We start from the raw sequence: 6,837 nt of genomic DNA, 5'->3' as shown, positions 1-6,837 counted from the left end.
CAGCTGTGTGGAGGGTGAAGATGCCTGACTACAGCAGCACTACCCAGGAGAAGATTCTGCCGTAACAGAAATGTCCCATGTCTGCCTTGTCAGGTACAGGAGCCACAAGCCACATGTGGCTGTGAGCCCTTGAAATGTGGCTAATGAAACTGAGACACTGAATTTTAACTTTTATTTCATTGTAATTAACTTAAATTTAAACTTAGGAAGCCATGTTTGGCTAATAGCTATCATATCAAACAGTATGGGTCTGGAATTAAGTATCTCAGCCAACAAACCAAACCGTGTCTTAAAGGAGAGAAAAGAAAACTGCAGAGAGCGGCCCACCTGAAGCCTGCCTCCCACTGCCAAGACAGCTCTCGGGTTTGCCTCTCCACCCACCTCTCTGGAGAAAGAAGAGAAAAGTTCAACATTAAGGGCTGATTCAAGGTAACAGTCTCATAGAGCAAACAATAATTTATTACAACATTCTCCTGGCAGAGTTAGTCAATGCAATTAAATACGTGGCCAGGCTCAGTGGCTCCCACCTGTAATCCCAGCACTTTGGGAAGCCCAGGAAGGAGGATTACTTGAGCCCAGGAGTTTAAGACCAATTTAGGCAACAAATCGAGACCCTATGTCTACAAAAGATGTTTTAAAATCAGCTCAGCATGGTGGTGCACGCCTGTGGTCCCAGCAACTCGGGATGTTGAGGTAGGAGGATTGCTTGAACTTAGTAGTTCCAGGCTTCAATGAGCCATGATCACACCACTGCACTCCAGCCTGGGCAACAGAGCAAGACCCTGTCTTTAAAAATAAATAAATAAATAAGATGTATACAAATTGGAAAGGAGGAGACAAATTTATCATTGAAAATAATAGTATGGTATCACTGAGTAAAGATTTCTAAAATATTGAAAACAACAAGTCAATTTATTAATGTAGTCAGTTATAAAATTAACATATCAAAATCAATAACTTTCTTTTATATAAAACATAAGCAGCTAAAAATATAATGAAGGAAAAGAGCTCATTCTCAATAGCAACTGAAAGTATAAAATGCCTAAGAAAAAAAACTTAAGAAATGTGAAGGCCTTACATGAAAAAAACTATGAAGCTCAACTAAGACATAAAATAAGATAGAATAATTGGGAAGTCATATCTTCTTATTGAAGAGAAAGACTTAAAGTTGTAAAGACGTCAATCCTCTCTAAATCAAAATTCTAATTGAATTTTTTGACAAAAAAGCTCAATTGAACTTGACAAAGTATTCAAAATATGAACAGACACATCAATGGGGGAGAATAGAGCATCCAGAAATAAGCCCATGAATATGTGAGTGTTTAAACGCTGATAAAAATGGCATGAAAATTGAAGAAATGATGGAATGTTTAATAAATGGTATTGGGATAAATGTGTAAGCACTTGGAAAACAATAAAGCTGGATCTCTACTTTCTTAGACTAAAAAGAAAAAAATCCAAAAGTATCAAAATTCAAATGTCAAAAATGAATCTAAAAATGTAATAGAAGAAAACGTGGGTGAGTTTTTTATCGTGGTGTGAGAAAAAGTCTTTCTAAGCATGACAAAAAAGCCCAGAAGCCAGAATGGAAAAGACTGACTGATTTGACTATGTAAAAGTAGAAGACTTCACTTCAGCAAAATACCCATTTAAAAACATAATAGACACACTGGGAAAAATTAGCTGCCATCCAGAAGCTAAACAAAGGTCAAATTTCCCTAAATTACAAATTACTCTCACAAGTCGTGAGGGAAAATTACAACACAGTAGAAAAGTGGGCAAAGGAAATAGGCAGGGAATTTATCAAAGAAAAAATTCAAATGCTCCCCTCCAAAAACAGACACATGAAAAGAAGTCCAGTTTCACTGCTAATAAGAGAAACACAAATTAAATTAGAATATATTATATTCATCACCTCTATTGGAAACAATGAAAAAGATTACATACCCATTGCTGGTAAGGAGCTCAGGAAAGGTGAGTGTATAAACAAAGACAGCTTTTCTGGAGGACCATTGGTGACAACTAATAAAATTGTAATTTCAAAAACTTTACCTGGCGATTCAAATTCTAGGAACTTATCTTATATCCATACTTACTCAAAGATACATGGGCAAGACTGCAGCTTTGCTTGTTATCGTAGAATCTGCAAAACAAAACAAAACAAAAAACAAACATCAAATGTCTAGAGGGAATTGGATTCTCCACTACAGTAAGCCCATCCCTGGTATGAAATAACATGTGGCCAATACGCACTGGCTTGGGGAAATTCACAACACACTGACAAGAGAGAAAAGGTTGGAAGCAACATGGCCCCAGTGTTGGAGTTGTCCACTCCAGCACCTTGCTGCCCACAGGGATCACTCCAGCTTCCCCTTGCTCTGCTCTCTTCCTTTCTCTATTTTGTGCAGGTCCCAATTATCTCCTGATGACCTTTAGAGCATCCGGCTCTGAGCACCTCAGGGGGCCAGCTGCCCTGCCTGTGTGTGGCCTGCTCTGCCTCAGGCCCTGCACATGGCCAACTTTTCTTTAGTAGCACCTCCTCCAGGCTACCTTCCCTGACCACAGATCCTCACCCATCCCTCCCTCTCTCCCCCTATACCCTGAATATTTTCTTGATAGCACTGATACAAGGCAAGCAAGCCTCAAAATTGGGGCTTAGTTGGGGAGGGTTCTTGGCTTCACCCAGGAAAGAATTCAAGGGCAAGCCAGTGATGTCAGACAGCAACTTTTATTGAAGCAGCAATGCACAGTGGCAACAGAGGTACTGCTTCTTGTGGAGCAGGGCAGAGCCACCCCATAGGCAGTGTGCCCAGAGCAGCAGCTCAGAGGCAGCCCTGAAGTCATATTTATACCCACTTTTAATTACATGCTAATTAAGGGGTGGATTATGCAGAAATTTCCAGAAAAAGGGTAGTAACTTCTAGATTACTGGGTAGTTGCTATGGAAAGGGGCAGTAACATCCAGATGTTGCCATGGAAACAGTAAACTGACATGGCACACTGGTGGGCATGACTTATGGATGGCTGTTTCCACCCTGTCCCTGTTTCAGTTAGTCCTCAATTTGTCCCAGCACCTAGGTCCCACATCCAGAGTCGAGTCCCACATCCTACCTTAGCATATGTCACTATTTAAACTTTTGCTTATTTACGTGTTTGGTTGTTCACAGTCACTTTCTCCCTAATGCAGTCTCCATGAGGGCCAGAACCACACCTGGCTCATCATCTCCAAAGATCACCCTTGTGCTTAGAATTAGAAGAACAGCCCAAGCCCCTGGGGCTGGCTCCCTGTCTGCCCTCACCCCCCCACACACATACACCACCCTCCCCATCCCTGGCTTTGCTCCAACCATGCTAGCTGTATTACTCTGTTCTCATGCTGCTATGAAGAAACACCTGAGACTAGGTAATTTATAAAGAAAAGAGGTTTAATTGACTCACACATCCAAGGCCTCAGGAAACTTACAATCATGGTGGAAGGCACCTCTTCTCAGGGCAGCAGGAGAGAGAATTAGAGCTGAGCAAAGGAGGAAACCCCTTATAAAACCAGCAGATCTCATGAAAACTTACTACCATGAGAACAGAATGGGGGAAACCACTCCCATAATTCAATTATTTCACCTGGTCCTGTCCTTGACAAGTGGGAATTATTACAATTCAAGGTGAGATTTGGGTGGGCCACAGAGCCAAACCATGTCATTCTGCCCCTGGCCCCTCCCAAATCTTATATCCTCACATTCCAAAACACAACCATGGCCTTCCAACAGTCCCCCAAAGTCTTAACTCATTCCAGCATTAACTCAGAAGTCTAAGCCCAAAGTCTCACCTGAGACAAGGCAAGTCCATTCCTCCTATGAGCCTGTAAAATCAAAAGCAAGTTAGTTACTTCCTATGTACAATGGTGGTACAGGCATTGGGTAAATACACCCATTCCAAATGGGAGAAATTGGCCAAAACAATGGGGCTACAGGTTCCATGCAAATGTGAAATCCAATAGGGCAGTCACTAAACCTTAAAGTTCCAAAATGATCTCCTTTGACTCCTTGTCTCACATCCAGGTCACACTGATGCAAGAGATGGGCTCCCATTGCCTAAGGTAGCTCTGCCCCTGTGGCTTTGCAGTTTACAGCCCCAGCCTGGCTGCTTTCACAAGCAGGTGTTGAATGTCTGTGGCTTTTCCAAGTTCATGGTGCAAGTTGTTGGTGGATCTACCATTCTGGGGGCTGGAAGACAGTGGCCCTCTTCTCACAGCTGCACTAGGCAATGCTCCAGTGGGGACTCTGTGTTGGGGCTCCAACCCCATATTTCCCTTCTGCACTGACCTAGCAGAGGTTTTTCATGAGGGCTACATCCCTGCAGCAAACTTCTGCCTGGACATCCAGGCATTTCCATACATCCTTTGAAATCCAGAGAGAGGTTCCCCAACCTCAATTCTTGGCTTTTGTGCACCTGCAGGCCCAACATTATGTGTAAGCTTCCAAGGCTTAGGGCTTACACCCTCTGAACAATGGCCCAAACTGTATCTTAGCCGCTTTTAGCCACAACTAGAGCTGAAGCAGCTGGGACACAGGGCACCCATCATGTCCCAAGGCTGCATAGAGCAGGGTGTCCCTGTGCTCAGTCAATGAAACCATTTTTCCCTCCTAGGCCTCCAGGCCTGTCATGGCTGGGGCTGCTGTGAAGCTCTCTGGCATGCCCTGGAAACATTTTCCCCATTGTCTTGGTGATTAACATTTGCCTCCTCATTACTTATGCAAATTTCTGCAGCCAGCTTGAACTTCTGCCCAGAAAATTGGTTTTTCTTTCTATGGCATCATCAGGCTGCAAATTGTCCAAACTTTTACGCTCTGCTTCCTCTTGAATCTTTGCTGCTTAGAAATTTCTTCCACCAGATACCCTAAATCATTTCTCTCAAGTTCAGTGTTCCACAAATCTCTAGGATAGGGGCAAAATGTCACTAGTCTCTTTGCTTAAGCAAAGCAACAAGTCACCTTTATTCCAGTTCCCAGCAAATTCCTCATCTCCATCTCAGACCACCTCAGCCTGGACTTCATCATCCATATCACTATCAGCATTTTGGTCAAAGCCATTCAACAAATCTCTAGGAAGTTCCAAACTTTCCCACGTCTTCCTGTCTTCTTCTGAGCCCTCCAAACTGTTCCAACCCCTGCCTGTTACCCAGTTCCAAAGTCGCTTCCTTGTTTTGGGAGACCAAGAGAGCAGCCAGGCACCATGAGGGCCCTCAGGGCTATGGTCTCGACCACCATCATCACAGCAGACCGGACAGGCCAGTAAGGAGTCCTGCCAGCATGGAGTGGCCTGGAGCTTCAGCTGGTGGCTGGAGGGCTTCCAGGAAGTGGTGGCCTTCAGGCTGTCCTTTGGCTAACAGGAGTTCAATGAATTCAGATGTAGGCGTGGTAACATCTGTTTCTGAGAGGACTTGAGGGTCTTCTGCCAAGTCCATTCATTCCTCCCTTGTTTAGGAAAACAAACTTGATTTTCTTCTGGGGCCCACCCTGATCATCCACTCTCAGGCTACACGGCCCCATGAGACCCAGGGCCATCTGGACTTCTGGGAAGGATGCAGGGGTATGAGGGTGTGGGCACCAGAGCTGCGGGGGAGCGGGGGAGCCAAGGAGGTCCCGGGCTCTTGGGATTGTTGCTTGATGAGCAGATCCAGTCTCAATGGAGGCGCCCACTAGACTCCTGAGTGCCTGGGCCACCCTTCCTCTGCCACTGACGGTGGTTTGCAAGGAGTTGTCTGTCATTTGTGTTATAAAGAGGCCTGGCAGTAGGAGCCACTCAAGATGGTGGTGTGTGCTGGCTGTGCACAGTGCCCGGACCGTAGGGACATTTGGGGCTGCTTTGTGGAGGGGGTGACATTTGAGTCAAGGCTCGAAGAGCCTCATAGAGTTTCTGTGAATATCTTTTCAACTATCAGTTTCTACTATGACAAAAATCATTTCATTCATTGACTTTATTAAGAAAAGATCATGTAATTAAAAAAAAAAGGACACTGGGACACAGTGGCTCATGCCTGGTAATCCCAGCACTTTGGGAGGCCAAGGCTAGCAGATTACTTGGGCTCAGGAGTTTGAGACCAGCCTGGGAAACATGGTGAAACCCCATCTCTATCAAAAATAAAAAATTCACTGGGCGTGGTGGTGCATGCTTGCTGTCCAGCTACTCGAGAGGCTGAGGTGGGAGGATCACTTAAGCCTAGGAGTCTGAAGTTGCAGTGAACCATGTCTGTGCTACCACACTCCAACCTGGGCAATAGAGTGAGACCCTGTCTCTAAAAATAAAAAAAAATTTAAGAAGGACAATAAAAGATCTAAATTTGGATCTGGCACATCCTATTGTCATAGGGCATCTGGTAAAAGGGGAATTAATGCTAAGAAAATGATAGGACAATGGTGGAAGCTGCAGTTGAACTGAGAAGTGAAGGCACTAACAGATTACCAGTGCCCGCTCCACACCAGGAAAGCCTGGCCCTGGGGACACAAGACAGGGACAAATCAGATCTGGTATATTTTTCTGATTGGTAAAATATCTCAGAGGCAGCCCGCCAAGATCACACCATCCTTGTAAGGACTGATAATGTGGCCAAAAGCCCTGGACAGGGTGAGCTCCCTGCTGCCTCTCTGTCTTCATCACTGCATCTCACCCAGAGCAGGAGACTTCCGAGTTCCACACCTTAGAGACTGGTGTGCTGGAGGCCACATCACACCACCCAGGTCCCTGTAGGGCTTATTTCCCAGTTCCCAGCAGTGCTGGGGGCAGAAAGGCCTTGGCAGAGGTAGCCCCAGATGCATACCTCATTACCCCAGGGAGAGCCCA

At 45.0% G+C, this 6,837-nt stretch overlaps 1 long non-coding RNA gene across 1 annotated transcript; it reads right to left on the bottom strand.

The window, feature by feature from the left end:
• Window positions 1-263: 263 nt before the first annotated feature.
• On the bottom strand, window positions 264-5,710 carry LOC131383357 (uncharacterized). The gene is made up of 3 exons (XR_009213356.1): window positions 3,824-5,710; window positions 2,097-2,143; window positions 264-786 (listed from the first exon to the last, which is right to left on the bottom strand). It is a non-coding gene; the product is annotated as an uncharacterized LOC131383357 (long non-coding RNA).
• Window positions 5,711-6,837: the final 1,127 nt, after the last annotated feature.

Source organism: Hylobates moloch, unplaced genomic scaffold (genome assembly GCF_009828535.3).
Source record: "Hylobates moloch isolate HMO894 unplaced genomic scaffold, HMol_V3 SCAFFOLD_4, whole genome shotgun sequence".
NCBI classification, from domain to species: Eukaryota; Metazoa; Chordata; class Mammalia; order Primates; family Hylobatidae; genus Hylobates; species Hylobates moloch.
This window is presented reverse-complemented; position numbering and strand designations above follow the sequence as displayed.